This window comes from Cottoperca gobio, chromosome 3 (assembly GCF_900634415.1).
Source record: "Cottoperca gobio chromosome 3, fCotGob3.1, whole genome shotgun sequence".
NCBI lineage: Eukaryota > Metazoa > Chordata > Actinopteri > Perciformes > Bovichtidae > Cottoperca > Cottoperca gobio.
The window spans coordinates 17044589-17061956 of record NC_041357.1 but is presented as its reverse complement, the minus strand read 5'-3'; the positions used below and the strand labels follow the sequence as shown (position 1 = coordinate 17061956).

At 40.0% G+C, this 17368-nt stretch overlaps 1 long non-coding RNA gene across 1 annotated transcript in view; it reads right to left on the bottom strand.

Annotated features, from left to right (window-relative positions):
- Positions 1-15266, bottom strand: part of LOC115004341 (uncharacterized) — a 75488-nt gene extending 60222 nt beyond the window's left edge. Inside the window, exon 1 of the long non-coding RNA XR_003831835.1 lies at positions 14837-15266. This is a non-coding gene — a long non-coding RNA (uncharacterized LOC115004341). The remainder of the gene's footprint in view (positions 1-14836) is intronic.
- Between the last annotated feature and the right edge of the window lie 2102 nt (positions 15267-17368).

The window sequence follows — 17368 nt, the reverse complement described above, 5'->3', positions numbered from 1 at the left end:
TCTGACAACAGACTACTCACACCAATCATTTTCCTGAGCTGCTCCAGGGAGACTGTCCCTGTACTTAGTTCAATGTAAGTCGCTCTGGATAAGAGCGTCTGCTAAATGGCCTGTAATGTAATGTATACTCTATATCAGGGATGGGCAACTTTGAGGATAGTGAGGGCCACAAAAAATGTGCTGTCCGCTGTTCATGCAACGGGGGGGGGGGGGGGGGTTCCGCTGTCTGCTGCGTAGTTGACTGCGCCAGGCTTGCGGAGCTCCGACAGATTGATTTCTGATTTCCGGGCTGCACAAAGTGAGGGCGAGGGCTGGGCCGCCAGTTGCCCACCCCTGCTCTATATACTATACAATACTATACAATACTATACAATACTATACTATACTATACTATCGAAAAGATAAAAGGATGGCTATCAAACAGTTGTTCTTAGCTAGCAGTGTTAATGTCACATATGCCCATTTCACACGCTGAACCTGCAACACTGCTGGCTTCAAATATACTGTAATTGTTAAGTCCAAAACACACTCGCCTGTACGATGCACGTCAAAACAGCTTGTCCTATTATTCTTGTATAAACCTGTCAACAAGGTGTGGGTTGGACTTGCTGCCCTTCAACATAATATGCCACCTTCCAATTGTAAAGCATAGACAGTGGTTGATACTACAGAAAAACAGCACTTCTTTTCGGACTTGCTCTTTCCTTTGGTACATTTCAGCTACTCTACGGCAATTTCTTCTCTTGTGAGGTGTTACGGAAAATAATATACCTGGGAAGAGAGCATTCTCATACACAGGTTCCCTAAATGATGGATCTAAAACCCTTGAGTTGTCAAAGCACTCTTTTTGCATAGCTTTGGTGCATGACTATTAAATATATTCAGGTAAGCCGACATCATTGGGCTTTTAGTCTTTTTTTCTCCACATCTTTCCATAACACATACACAGAGCAGAACACAATCACATCATCTGGTCTTGCTATAGCAAAGTAACAATACCTGGATAAGATACAAGATCCTTTATCGTGCGTTTTCTGAAATGGACTTGTTTCTCGATAATAAATGGCTTTCATCACTTGTACAGCTGTTGTGGGCTAGTTTCACTTAGCTAGTTGACAGCAACCAATATGTTCTGCTTGTCTTCTGCCATTACAGCTGTGTGCATTAAATTAAAAAGAAAAACAAGAAAACAGCACTTCTTACTAATGCGGATACCGGCTCTGCCTTGTCTAGTGGACAAGTCAACTGAATATGCTCTGGTTTGGTCAAAATAAACCCTTAATTGACTGCGTTAGATGGGAAAATGTGCAGACTCTACAGCTGCTTTCCTGAGCAGTATGTCTATGTTACTGTCCACAACTGAACAGCAACTCTAACTCACTCTTTCGTTAAGGCAGACCATTAAATTAGCAAAATAAAATAACAAAAATTGCCCCGAAGAAACAACAACAAAGTGTTGGCAAAAAGCCAAAACAATGTATTGTATAGTAGATTCAACATTCAATCATCTTGCAACTAAATGTTCAATGTTTTTAACAATGGCATTAGTAAGTGAAGGCCAGCCAGCCTATTCCCTCGCACTGTGATTTTATTTTCTATCAAGAAAGCATGCACAGTTATTCAGCCTCAAACACAACTTGATTATTTCCACAGTTCTGCCATTTGTCATTTTCCTTTGCCATGGTTGCAGTAAAAGACAGAGCTCTTTGAATATTGGAAATGGAGGAGTAGCAGCACATGGTACATTATCGACAAACACCCGCACATGCTCGAACACCACAGAGCACGACGACTGTGTTGATTCTGAATGCCTGCGGCCATCCGTTCACCCACACAATTCTGAGCCAGTAAAAAAGTTGCCATTTGCTAAATATCTCCAGTTGACACACATTGTCTCTCCACGCATATACTAAATCATGTATTCAGCCACAAGGCCAGCTCTCCAGTTCCACATCGGGATGTGAAACTCAAGTTTTCTATCAATGCAAATTCTGTGTTCTCCAAAATACAACATGCCTCTTTACAATATGGAGCTAACACAACCAAAAAGATGATCACACAGGTGCAAGTGTATGCACATCATGCATGATGCCACTGTCACCTTGACACGGAGCCATTTCAGACCTTCGTCTGCCAAGCTCGACTGTCAGTGTCCCTCTTCTCACTTTTGACAGGCTTTGAGTGTGGCTCTCAGAGAAGGTTCCTCTCTGAGATTTCTCATTTCAGCATCATTGGAAAGCTGTCCTAACACAGAGCAGGGCGTGCATGAATAAAAGCAGTGTGAAACTACTGCAAAGCACACAGAGTGGGGAAATCGCTACGGCAGTCTGTGGTTATGCAAGTATATGTTAAGACAGAGCCGTCTAAAGAGTTGTCACTGACAATACAAATGCTACATAACACTATCTGAGGCAGCATACCACGAACATACCCATATACACCCACGCACTATTAGTGTTGTGTATGTTGTTGTTTTTTGCTCACTCCGAGGAGGGGAAAGAACAATCAAACAATGGTCTGCTGCAGGGCTTTAATCTCACAGATGAAATGTAAGGGACAACTCTCTTCAATCTGTTCTGTGGAGGTATGACTGCAGCCATATGCACACTAGGACAGAAAAATACAGAACTCTAGACAGTGGCCAGTCGATACAAATGCCTAGTATATATTTCAAATCCAAAATATGCAAGTTACTCAAGGATACCAGAACAGCAGTGGTAGTATTATGACATAACATGCAGATGGCTTGTGAGTCTGTTCAGAAATCATGTATGTTTTGGTTCTGCAGAATCATACTTATTCCCTGACAAGACACAACAATTGTTCTACCCTTTGCTTCCTAGGTGATCTAGGAACATTTTGTTAGAAGGACATGGACACAGTAAATAAGTCTATCTCCCTCTCAGCATAAAATAAACAAGCTGGATACGGACTGATGTTTAGCACAATTGTAGAAATAGAATCACATCTACTCATGAGACAGACAACTTACTGACATCTAAAATGTGCCAGACACACAAGTATCGGTTGTATGAGTTGACCTTTATAGTTATAATACTCTTGCCGCCTTACACATAGAAGGGATGTAGAGAGGATTAGGAATGTTATGTATACAGATTCTAATTTGAAACATTAAATATATCACATCTGTTCTCCATTTGGGCCAACACCTTAAGATTGGGAGTTAGAATCTACCGACAGAGAAAAACTGCTTGCTTACATATGCATAATTAGATCTAGGACAACAGAAAAGGCATGGAAGTAAATTATCCTCCATTACTATACAAAAGAAATGCACCAAACTAATGGAGAAAGAACACCCAGGCTGTCGGTGTGCGTTTGCAAAGTTTACTATGATTCCTCAAAGGAGGAAGCGGGGCAAACAGCTCAGTCCAACGCCCTTAGCTTCCTGCAAGCAGTGTTTCCTGAGGAACCAGAGATACTGCATAGAGGTGGAGATGGGGGAGGAGACTGTCAGAAAGTGAGGAGAGGGGAGACAAGCATGTGAGGATGCAGCATGCAAGCGTAATGCTGGTCTCCGAGATGTAAAGATGGGAAGGAAAATGAGAGAACGTGGAAGCTGAAGTGGACACAGAGCAGAGATGTTGGGGGTGAAAAGAGAAGACAAGGGGAGAGTCGAGCCAAGTGTGTGAGGGAGCAGCATAACAGTGCACCACAGGGCCCAGTTCAGCAGACGATCTTATTTGTCCAAGAATCACAGAGAGTGATATGATTACGTCAAACAGATATGTTTCACATGAGTACAATGAACGTGTTTGTGCAAAACAGCCATGTGGAGAAAGTGTATATGTGTGAAGGTACGCCATAACTGCATTTGCTTAAATTAACGTAGACATGCAGGAAAAGTATGCAGGGCTGGTGGGCCAAAGGAAAAGTGCAACGGACAATATGTTGATGGACCCAAAACCCCATTGCTCAAGCCAACCAACTACTCCAAATTTAGTCATTATTACTAAATGATTAAATAGGAAAAACATTCATAATAGAACAGCTGCAGCTTTAAATAGATTTGAATTCTGAACCCTTCTGCAAAGGAACGCTTGTTTCTAAAATGTTCAACGGTGGTGTCACATGGCCCACAAACACATGTTACTTTAGGCTGATCAAAACCTTGAGACACTTAATGAGGTATGAACCAAAACAAAGCCACTGACAAATTCAATGTGAAATTAAATGCTTATGGAATATTATTTTATTATTTAGTCATTAATGGTTGGGCTCTAATATCCAAGACTTGAAAACTGGCTACAAAAAGGAGGCCATTTTAATGCAGAAAAACATCCAATTCCCAACACGATTATATTCTGCAATGTTGCCACCTGCCTTCCAGGTATGGTTTTCTGACACCATAGAGCATGAATTTAAGGCAACATCCACACTAAACTTTAGCTAGCGTCCACATTGTATTTTATAATGCTACTACTGCCTACATGCGCAGGAGGAAAGCTATTATTCGAGAGATTTAAGAGTGTGTGTGTGGGAAAGATAGAGGCAGGTTTGAAGTATCAAACAAGACCTTTTAATATATGAAGTACAATAATACTCCTTTGTATTTTCTTTAACTAAGCAACCAACTGCTGAGTAGACAATCTGCTTCCTATTTACACCAGCATGCACATGCCCTGCGTAAGGGAATGGTTATGTGATATGCATTTTCAGGTGTTTTAGAACAGACAGAGATCATTTCTGAAACGGTGCTAAAACGCCAGTGTGAAGGGATATCGTTTTCATTTTAAAACGCTGTCTTAGTGTGGCTATAGCCTAATTCCTATCCGGCAGTTGGGCATACACCTCTTACAATACTTGATCCGCAATGAAAGCTCGAACTGGAGAGGCCAGACACAGCCATCCAATGTTAAAGATTGAAGTAAGTGATCTACAATATCTTTTATTGTAAAATGTACAGTGTAAATAGGTCACACGTTTATTAACCAGTGGGACATTTTCCTCACCATGGCATCCCTGAATGGCAGCTGACCCTCAAGTCTCAGATGTCAAAGTTTCCACCCAGCACAAGTGTACACCAATATGGAAGGCCTTTAAAAAAATCTGAGCTCTAAACTGTATTACCACAAAAATTATAATGTAAAGCCATTTTCAAGACTCTACAATTAAGAAATGGTACATCAAAGCTAGGAAAATTGTATTCACAATTAAAAAAAACAGTTATACTTCTGGGAAAGGACTCGCAATAACAAAAAGGATACACAATGTGGAGCACATGTACTAAAACATGCAAAAACATTGCTATGATGTTTTATCGGCAAACCTTTTTCTAAGAAAACTGTACATTCAAAACAGACTGTGCAGTGATTGTGGGTGAGAACTGGCTTTGCATAAGTAATGAGAAGGAATAAAAGACTGTCCTACATCCACGCCAGAGATTACACTGCTGGCTGCTGTTTCTATAAAAAGATTCACTGCAGGGAGTATGACTGACACAGGCACACAGGCACACACGCAACCACACACAAATACATACCCACATAAAAACACAGATGGGCACAAAAACAAGGCAGTGTATTTATAGGGAAGATGGTTCTAGTATCAAAAAGGACTTTAAAGATCAGTGTCTGGTTAACTCTAGTCAACCAGTCACAGATCTGTGACTATTCCCAGCCTTGGCAGACAAACACAGTGAAATGCTGGAAAGATTATTGGTAGCTCTAGGCCAACCTAAAATGTCTTCTATATTTCCTGTTCTCCTATTTTTCACTTCTCGTTTAGGACTGCTTCCTTTCTAGACAAAACAAATAACTAGGTGAAGTGGTTTCACATTCTGTGACACAGGCATACAACGTGGATGTACAAGCTTCGATACAAAAGGCCAAACACATACTGGCCTGTAGCTTTAAGAAAAGCCACATATTCAGGAGGGAAAGTCCCTGTGCAGGCTGATTTAGGCTGATGTGATTTTCCACTCCCTGCTGACTATTCTGCTTAAACACACTGGCTAATTCCTACCCCTGCACCAAGAAAAGAAAATACATTTTTATTTTCACCTTAGTTAGAATATTGTAGATATTAGGTTAAAAACTATTTAGGGCTGCATCTGATAATCTATTTAATATTGTTTGTTTTTACTTATGTTTATTCTGTTGACTGTTCATTAGATTAATTGACTAATTGTTTATATCAGAAAATGAAAAATGGCAAACTAAGAAAAATGGCCAGTTCCCCAAGTGACAGGATACAGCAATGTGAAAAATAATAAAAGTGAGTGAGCTATAACTGGCAACACCGTATGTCTTGCCATTTTGCTTCTTATGTCATTCCTTCAGATTATTTATTCGCTTTCAGCTTTTCAAAGATCAAGTAAAGTGATGATTACATGAGTACAGATGCGTTTTTGTTGCCAAATCTTAATGTTTACGATGTCGGAAGTGTGAAATAGTGATTCTATTGTAGGTGTCAATACAGCAGCCCAGAAATTATTATCAGCGCTGGTTGACAGGTAGCACACGTGCAATCAAAACATTTATTTTAAATCATTTTCTTTTTAAAAATAAATGATATTCATTGTGAGCTGGGCCTAAGCATCGGGGAAAGAAAGAAAAAAAAGGATTTTAAAGATGTTTTTAAACTTAAGTGTGTAGTCCTTTATTGAATAACTCTCTGCGTAGGTTGTGTGTGTAACGCTATCGAGTGCGGTTGAGAGACGGTGAGTAGGTGACGCCGAGTATGAAGTCAGCAGTAACGTTATAGCTGTGAACGTAGCAGTGCAGTGTGTGTACAGTTTATTTGTTAGTGAATACGCTGCATCTCCTCAAGACCCAAACAAAGTTCCTGTGTCTTGCTTGCAGCCTGCTGATTAAAGTGAAGGGGGTTGGCCCCGAAGCCAGAGACAACAATGGGCCAGGATTACTTAAGGTGGGCTGACTTTTAAGGTGGACCAGCTATTCTCATTGTAGTGACAAGCCGGCAAGTTTTTGCTCAACACCCCCACCTCCCCCCTACCAGTGAACGACTTGGGCACCAAGCATAACAGCTTTTCTGGCAGAAGCCCGGCAAGCTGATATATGCCATCATAAAAACAAAGATATGAACATACTAGCACTGAAACAGAAAATATGCAATATCATAGACACAAATGTTAATTGTTGATTTTAAACCACTATAAAACTGAAGTAAGCAATTTAATAATTGTTCTACTATGTTTCAGTGTGGATATACTCTGTTTTAATTACACTTCTAAGCTCAGACCTCCCTTAGGCCAAGGAGACAATGTGATACTTATTATTTTACCATCCCATAAGTGTGTTCAGAATCAAAGTGATGGCAGAATCATTGGCTACCCTCCTCAAAGAAACATTTCTGTTCAAAGGGCTGGCATGCCCTATATAGCGGTCCTCCCATACTCCTGACCTCTTCTAGGTCGTCTCAGTTGTTATCTAATGCTTGATATTTTAACAGGCAGTCTTGTAGTGCGAGTACTTGAACAAAGTGTCACTCCGGCCAACATCAAAACAAAAGTTGGCTGAATATGATATGTCCTCCAATGAAACAACCTCTAGTTGGTGCCTTGCCTAACATTAGTTTGGTGCTTAGGTCAGCAGGCAAAATACAAGGGGATTCTTTGGTGTGGGATTTTTGCTACAGGAATCAGTGAAAAGACAAAAAATTAGCCAGTAATTCCAGTTAAAGTGATGGACCCAATAGTTTAACAATGTATGAAGAGCCAAAATACTGCACAGCAGTGCATAATAATATGAAAATATAATAATTCTGCAAAGTTCTCACAGCAACATCCATCCTTCATCTCAATGATCAACCATAGATCTACCTTATTTATTTCACAAAGTGTTCTACCTGAATGTAGCTTGAACATATTTGACTGGCAAGAGTATTTTTGATAGATGATGTTGTTTTGTGGAAAAAAGTACAGCCAAATTCAAGAGTTTGGTCTGCTGCAGCTGGGATGCCAACGCAGTGGTCTCATTGAAATTAATGAGAAGGCTGTGTTTTTTGATGCAGTGCTACTGCCGGTTTGAAAATGGCTTTAACACATTCCCCAAAATGCCTCTCAATCACTGTCGCATGCACACCTGAGGACATCCAAGTTATCCTGGAATGCTTGATGAACATAGAAAAATGACACACTGGCCTCATTTGTCTGAACTACAGTTTATATCTAAAGACTTTAATGAGTTGCACAACAGGCTTCTTCTACCAGCAAATACCACAAGATGACCTCCATTACAGTGAGCCAGGAACAAAAACTTGAAACTCCAGATCCCATACAGGCATTATAAATACACCATGATAAAAAAAAAACAACACCACAAGTATCAACAACTATCTGGAGGCTATTACCCACAAAATATGAAGAATGCAAAGTATGAAAAGCAGCATTAACAATAGGTGTAACAGTGCTGTTAAAACAGACAGTGGGATGAATCACAACCTCTTTATAGCCACCAGCCTGGCTGTAAAGACAGAAAAGAGCTGAGTAGGGAAAATGCATGTACTGGTCAAAAAGGGTGCTTAGATCCTTTGTGTCGAGTATACTGCCCCACAGAATGCTGGGGGGGGGGTAACAAAGTATGGCTGCATGTATTGGTGAGCAGGGGCATGGGCCCCGACTGACAGACCTCATCTCTTTGGTATTTAGGTACGCCTTTGCTTTTCATCCACATCCCACCCGCACAGGCGCAGAGGCCCATCTCCCCACAACCCTCCCCTCCCCCCTTCCTGTTGTTGCATTTCAATGTAAATGGCTGGATGAATGGCTGCAGCTGGCCCATCAAAAGGCCAGCCCTGCTGAAGGACCTTGGTGATTGAGATTCAGCCAGGCCACACCACCTCTACCATCTCCCACCCAACACTTTGTCCTAACACCCTCATCCCCCGTCTCATCTTATAGTTTATGCCCAACATGAAGAAGTCGGCTGGGCACAAAAGGGCATAAAGAAAACTGATAAAAGTGGTTTGCCTCTGAGCATAACAGTAGTCAGGCATGATAAATCCAAGACATTTTATTTATCTGAGGGTGATAAACGTTAGTTGGAAAGGACACAGGAACTTTTTTCCATCTTTACAGTGATTGGGAAAGGAAAACAACCAATGTATGTCACATATATCGCATTTACCATCAATTTGACAATGTAGGGTTCGGATAGGGAGCAAAAACTTCAACATAACTAGTTCACCTTGTAAAACTAATGTGACAAACAATGGTTACAGTATCCCAACATAGATTCAAACCAGCTTCTTACCTCAATAATAACCAACTAACCTAAAATAGGATCATGTCAGCAAGAATTGCAATGAGCACTTCGTAATAAAGGCCATACACAATTATGGCTAGAACAGTGAAAACCAGGTTCAATGGAGGGATGAGCTAGCAGAAAAATGGCATCAAAAAAGATCCAACACTATGTTATATTTTATAACACAGCTTATTAAAATGTTTTTTAAAAACATGTTTGGGCCACCTTAGCTTTACATAGGCTTTAAGATTGAGGAGGAAAAACGGAGAAGCTAAGTGAGTCCAGGCAAGCAAGCCTGTCTTGTCTTTTTCCCTGTATGTCAGCAACAGTCTGAACCGACCAAAACAGCCGAGCCCAGAGGGACACATCACACAGATTTTCTCTGCCATCGGCTCCAAGACCTGGCCGACTAACCTCAGAATATTTCCAATGCCACGTATGGATAATACATCATCCCACGCAGCCTCCTGCTCAGCAGCACATCCAAACAAAACACCAACTTAAAGCTTTTGCTACATTTACGCCTTGAGTCCACACTACTCGGGTGTTTTCGAAACCCTAAAATGACGACTTTTAAAAACCCTGCTGACAGTATTAATTTGAAAACTGTGTTTTAGTCTTGACTGGCGTAAACAGAGACTTTTGAAAACAATGACGTAGATACCCATGTTCGCTTCCTGATTGGGTCTTATCAGTCATGAGGTGTCGTTCCCTGATTTGTCACGACCCTATTATGTGACCCTTTTCCGGAAGAAAACAAAGCCTTGACTACAAGTGGTTGATTAGTATTAGTGTGGATGTAGCATTAGAGTGTAATGTAGCGGTTCCCTATAGGCCTACACAGCTACTTTAATCAGATAACAAACTCAGACCAAGCTCTACAGATCCAAACTGCCCACCAAACCGCCTTTAACATAAATCCATTACGTACTAAGTACTGTTTTAAGTCGTCATTTTTATAATCTTCCAATAAGCATACATTCAATCACCCAGCTGATAGAAACATTATTATAGAATTTTGAATACTTTAAATCAATATGGTAAACTAGCTAAGTTGCTGTTCAGTCAATGGTATAATATATTTATGCCAAAATGGCAAACTTATCAAACTCTCGGAGCGTTGTTATGTTTTGAAATGTTCTGCATACCTGAAATTCTTATTAAGCATATCAGTAAGTTTCCCTTAAAAACAAGAGCACAAAATATTCTTTTTCCAAGCTTCGTTCAGAGAGATCTAAAAGCCAAGTCTGTAAAAAACACATTTCTAGAGAAGCAGCAGCATGCCAGAAAATAGATCCTTTCCCTTTGATGTGCAAGAGACTCAGGGAAGAGAAAATATTATCAAGAGCGGTGCAGCGGAGGGCTAGGAAGTAAGCACAACCTATCACGAATTAAAGATGCCATCAACCACCAGGACCTCCTAAACCCCAACATGAGGCTCCACAGTCCCTTAGGGGAACCGCAGGATTGGGGCCCGCCATTTTGTTCTATTTCGCTTTGAGGGTAGAGGAGGGGGCAAAGGACTAGGCTGAATTTCAAAGGGCTTCAGATGCCATTTGAGTATCCACAGAGATTGTGCTGGTAGAATAGCAGCTATAAAAGATTTACACAACTCAAACAGGGAGGATGAGAGGGGAGGGAGAGGGAGACAGAGAGAAAAGGAAAGGCAGAGACAGACAAAGAGAGGCAAGAAACAGGAGTAGCCATGCTTGTTTACCTAAAAGGACCACACTCAAGACAAGAGGGGGAGGGGATAGCCTGCATGGACAGGGGGCAGGCAGAGTGGGTGCTGGAGTTGTAGCTAAAGGCTTCTTTCCATTTTACAACTAGCCGTTTTATTCTTTGAAATGGATCTCAAGAAGAGGGTTTCTCGGTCATATTCAAGGCAGAAATTGCTAAATGAACTGCATACTATGTCAGCATCATATTATTATATCTTATAAGAGGGCATGAGAGCAGAAAAAGGGGCCACCATGTTTTCCCATAATGACTACCGATATATACTGCAAGTTTTGTGGCACTGTAATATTTGCATCTTTTCTGATCACACTTTTCCCACTTCATAGCATGGCACGGCACAGCTCTACTAAACTCGATTTGCTATTCTTTGGTTTGGTACAACCTTAGCCGAGCAAATACTAAAAGGTGGCGTTAACCTATGTACGAAGGCTGATTTCTTAGCAGAGGCCCGGGTTCCAATCCGAACCGCGGCCCTTTGCTGCACATTGTCCCCTCTCCTCTCTATCTTTGGCTGTACTATAATGAAAAGGCAGAACATTTTAAAATTGAAATGGAAACTCGCAGAACTACGTTGTACACAACGTCGTACAATTGATAAAGTGCAGACGTTCCTCTGTTTTGGTTAACAATGAAAAGGACCTGCTACCAAAAGTAATTAGAGTATAGTCGACCTAAACCATGAAGTGGAAATGAGGCTTTAGAAACTAACACAACCAACATTATTTACTTAAAATATTACACCAGATAAGGGAACACAAATAAGTGTACCTTTTAAGCATATTCACAACTATGTACAAATATACAAGACTCACAGAAAAGTCCAATCGTGACATTGGATGGAGAAATGTTATTCACTGGAGGAAACACGGTGGTAACACTGGACAAAATATGCTATTTATACATGACATATAATCTTGGCTAGTAATTTCCAAGAAGAATGTTATGGAGATACAATCATAGACTGAGATGGAATTTTGTCAATGAATGGATTGCTGCTATATATATATATATATATATATATATATATTAAATTAAATACGTGCTGTTGAATCAAATAACAAGGACACAAGTACAGCTGGCAAATTTAACCGTCAGAAATAATAATTAATGCCAATGACTCATCTCTGTATTAGAGACCAAACTGATCAAATGGGCTATTTTGTCCGACAGTTTTGTCAAGTCCGAAGGTATACAATGTACGATATGAGAACGATGAATGTTCAAAACAAAGACAAAACACAACTGACAGTGAAATTTAGTGAAATACAATTGGTAGGAACATGACCTGCAAGTCACTCTGTAGTTTGACTGCTGTGGTCATTTATGGGGAAATAGTAAACCTTGCTGCTGAAAAGTTAATATGCAGAGTCATATTCTGAAGAATGAGCTCTGTTGTGCAACTACTGCAGTGTTCTCCGTATTCAATTATTGTCTTCGTTTCTGCCCTCTCCTGTTTATCATCTCTGATGTGCTTTTTATGTTTTGGTGCCATTTGAACTTTAATTTGGCTCCAACGGTCTCAATATCAATACTAGTGCACAGTGGGTTATTCAGTGATTCTGACAGGTTATCATTGGACTTTGGCATAATGACCGTCTGGTTGTCCTGACTGTGAAATGTTACTGTCGAGACACCCAATCACAACAATCAAGAGCGCCTTGTGCTCTAGCTTTCACTCTTGTTGTGTTTTTGTCACGATGCATGGGCTCAGTTGCGTTCATCTTCAACTAAGCCTTTTAGTCAGTCACAAAAATATGTGGTGAACTACGTAAGAATGAGATAGCCTGGTTAACTGGTTAGCAAATGTTCTGCACCTAGGCAAAACGGCCATTAACAGAGTCTGGAGAGTTGCGAGACACACGGGGCACTGTTAGGCAGTAGAAGATGAGAAACACAGAAATGTTGCCAGCTTTTCTATTAGGTCCGCACAAAACGTGTAACCCCAAGCTACAATCACAGCTCCTGATCTTTCTGACCCCAGCAGAACGCCATTTCCTGTTGCAAGCAGATGGCATGGTTTAATTCTCTCGCACTACTAATAGAAACAGGGGCAAAATCTAGCATTCACTAATGGGAACCTGATGGGACGCACAGTTCAGGAGTGCCAAGTAGCGTGGCAATTATCCTCATTTATGACAAGATATATTTGGACTTTTACCTGTTTATTATTGTTGGTAGATATAAAAACAGTGCTGCAGTAACTGTAAACAAGTGCCCACTACATAACAGACCTGTGAAAAATGTGTGTAAATCATATAATGTTGTATTGACAGACCCAGTGACATAACGATTACACATCATGTGTTAAAGAGAAACTTCAGTTTCAATGAGAATGTCATTCTGTGTGTGGGCTATCTTACATCCACAATGTAAACACATTGGTGATGTATACGGTAATGTATTAGAGATCAAATTGGCCAATAACTCTCCAAAAACGTCTTGTTTATATTTAAATCCCACACGTCCTAATCTTCATGTACAACAGAATAGTGCATGCGATACCATTTGAGGCTTTAACTATAGCACAGAGAAATAAGACCTACGCAAGCTCAAGGGAGACAGAGATATGCATCACTGCCTCTGCAGTGTAGTCAACATGAACGCCCCAACAAGCTAAAACACTCTCAGTATCTTGGTGGAAAACACCACCAGCGGCACTGCAGTGTTTTCCTCAGCATTGGTACTGCACCAAAGTGGAGAGCTTCTCCTCCATATTCCATTTCCTCTACAGCTCATCTCAAATCCTACCATGATGTGCCCCTCCTTTAAATGTTATATTTAACACAGAAAACACAGGCACTACGCTGAACTAACTTTGCTAATTGTGACAGGTATCCATCCACACAGCACACTGTTGTTAGGCCACTAACTTTATACAGACACTTCCTAATAAATCCAAATAGCATGTGGGAATTTCAAAACACTGTTCTTTAAATAGTCCTACGAAGCATTCTTCGATGGTTTTAGTTCTGACAACCTAATTTATTGCTTTTCTTACTGACAAGCTAGTAACACATCCATTGTGCTTTAGTGCTGGAACAGACCAGCAAATGGACAAGACCTAGTGCTTCATGACTGGAATTTATGACGCTGTGCACACTTAACTTGAAAAGCAGGTAGGCTAGTATTGCACTAGATCAATTGCCAAATAACTAGTGCCATTGTGGGAAGCATTGCAAACATACTGATGTTATTATCGTACTCCCTTGAGAAATGCACTGATAAATATTGTCTGGGACATTACAAGTCTCCCATAGTGCTAAATCTGAGTATGCAACACATGTAAGCATAACATTACTCTAAAACTTACTGAGGATGGACAGTGTAAGTTAATACATTTTTGCTTCCAAGATACGCCTTCCAAAATCCAATGCACAAGGCTGTTATCTTCACCTCTTAGTTTACGCATACATACATTGTATGCAACACTAGTTACTTACTCAAAACATTTAAATGTAATGTTAAAACAACAACACACCGCCAGTGCCAGTCCTATCACTCATGGGAAATTATTTGACACAGCTGAATTAAATTGGCTAAAACCAATTTATGAACGTACGTTATTACGTAAAATAATGTTGTTGTTGTTTTTTTAAAGATCATCAACATAACAGAGCTACGCACAACCATAGAAAGGTTGCATTCAAGAAGCAAATATATATTGTTTATTTCCAGTCCAAACAAAGTCAATTACATAACTATGTAACCATGAAGCACATACAAAATGCCTAAAAATCCTAACTAAACAAAGATTTTGCACGTTGACCTTTGTCGCAACACACATCAACTAGAGTTAACCACGGGGGCAGCAAGTCAGTTTGTTGTTAACGCGTTAGCTATACAGTACAAGCAAAAATGCGACTTACCTCTGTCTGAATTTCCACAAATTCAAATAGATTTTTGAATCTTTAAAGTTTGGTCTACGCCGCGATGTTTACGGCCGATGCTGGATGGTCCCATTTGTTGCCGTCGGTTTAGTATAGACTGGTCCGGAGACATCCGCATAAACTCGCGACGACCATCTCAGCTCGAAGCAGCTCACTAGAATCGAAGCTAGTGCTAGCTTGTTAAAACCATGTAGACCAACAAACAGACGTCCAAAGAAAAAAAACACTAAAATATCCACGAAAACTCGTTTACAGCGTAGCTATTTCATCGTCACCGCATACTACGAACCTTTAACACTCCATTTGTGCAACGGTAGGCTTGCTTGGGTGAACGTAAACCATCAAAAGATCATATTTTGTTTCGGTTTAATCCTCTCCGCCAACCCATTCGAGCGGTTTTCGAGCGGCCTTTGACTTCACTGTGTGGACGCTAGGGACGGAAACGCTGTGTGAATGAAACGAGCGTCCTGATTGGCCATGTTGCTGTAGGCGGATCCCGTTACCGCACAAGATGAAACAGACGCCATTTTGGATCTACTCAGCATCCTGTACTCGCTTCAAAACAACACAAGCAGGGCTCTAACGAGGCTGACAACGGCTCACAGTTTCAAACGCAAAAGACCACACTCGTTTTCCACATTTCTAGATATCCTATGATTTGTTTATTCCGACTTGTTGTATGTGTATATGAAGAGTTTTCACAGGCTATTTAAAATGCAAAAGTTGGTAGGCTACTGTGAAAGGTACACAGAATATGTGTAAGCATTTTAAGGCTGAAAACTGAGGCATTCACACAAACGATACGATGTACATTTCATGTATCATAGGTATCAGTATCTATACATTTTAGCGCATAATGAAATCAGTGGTGGAGAGCAACTAAGTACAATAACTCAAGTACTGTACTTAATTACACATTTGTATTATTGTCCTTTACTTGATTATTTCCATTTTATGCTAATCTTATTTATTTTTCACGTATAGTTACTTTTACATACAAAAGAACATATTATGTTTATGGTGCAGTGCTATACTACTAATCTATCCAGTAATATGTAAAGTATAGAAAATTGGCCATTAGCTCCACATTGACGAACTTCAACATTAAAATAATCTAACATTTTGAATCTAGGATTTATACTTGTAATGGAGTATTTTAATACTGTTTTTTTTTTGTTTTTTTAATTGTTTTATTAATTGTTTTACTTAAGTAGAGTATCTGAGTATTTATTTCAACACTGAATGAAATAAGTGTTGTTTTCGATGGCTATGGGTCAGACCTCAAACACAGGTTAGAGCAGAGGAGAGTTTGCGAGAAAGCGGGGAGTGCTGGTGAACAAACTGACGCACCCATGGTCGAAATGAAACGCGAGTGAATGAAACGAAGGCTCCCATTGGCTCAAGGAGAAGTTCTATAATCTTATTGGTTTATGTAACATGTCATTTAGACTGACCTGTACACGTCGCTTTTCACGACATCACTGCCCTGATACTACAGCGACAAGGGATATGAGTGGTGGCTATCGACACGTTTTCACTCCAATTATTAAAGACTCCACCAGCTGATTTCACTGACTAAAGAGAGGAGGAAGTCATTCTTAAAATTGCTTTCTTGGGCGATTTTCTGCATTGAAAACCAGCAGACCCTGCATGACACATAGTTACATGATATCAAACCATGTGATAAGCTTGTACAAGTTGGATCTTATAACTGACAACAACATGTGTTCATATGTATGATTCTTTTTTTTGCTAAACCTGACTGGACCTACTGAATCCAGAGCTCTACTCAATGAACTAATGGCGCACTCTGCTGGAGTACTGCTAGAGTGTCAACACACTTGAGGAAAATACTTTTAGTACTAGATATCTTTATTCAGAGGTTTCAGATAATATGTTGAACTATTTTGAACACACTATCATAATATTGTGTTCACTATTTGCATTACTGTTAATATCTTGAGATATAATCAAAGGAAGTGTTTCTATTTTGTTTGTTATTGTATTTATTTTTTTCTAATTTTGTTTTAGTCTGATTTAAATAGACATTTGGTATAATTATATAATGCATGTAAATTATGTTCTTGTAGTTTTGTGTTTTATTGTATGATCTACCGAAGTAAACATTGCAAATGTAGAATCTGAAAAGTTGTATGCGGTTTTTTTTAAATACTGAATAACACTAAGACACGAACACCATTATCCCATAAAAATGTCACTCAGCACAAGACAAATCCTGGATCCAAAGAGGCTCGATTTTAAGGGCAACTGTATAAACAAACAATATTTATGTCTTGTTGATTGTGAGTGTAATAGCCTAGAAATGCAGATTTTACTTAGCTGCATTTGCTGCACCTTCATTGTTAACGGGGGGGGGGGGGGGGGGGGGGGAGTGGACAGAATCTAGAAGCAATTAAAATGTAGTTACAGTTTACTGCACATCTGATAATGAAATATTATGTGAGTCCAAAGATTGTCGCACTTATATTGCATGGCATAAACCCTGCGTAA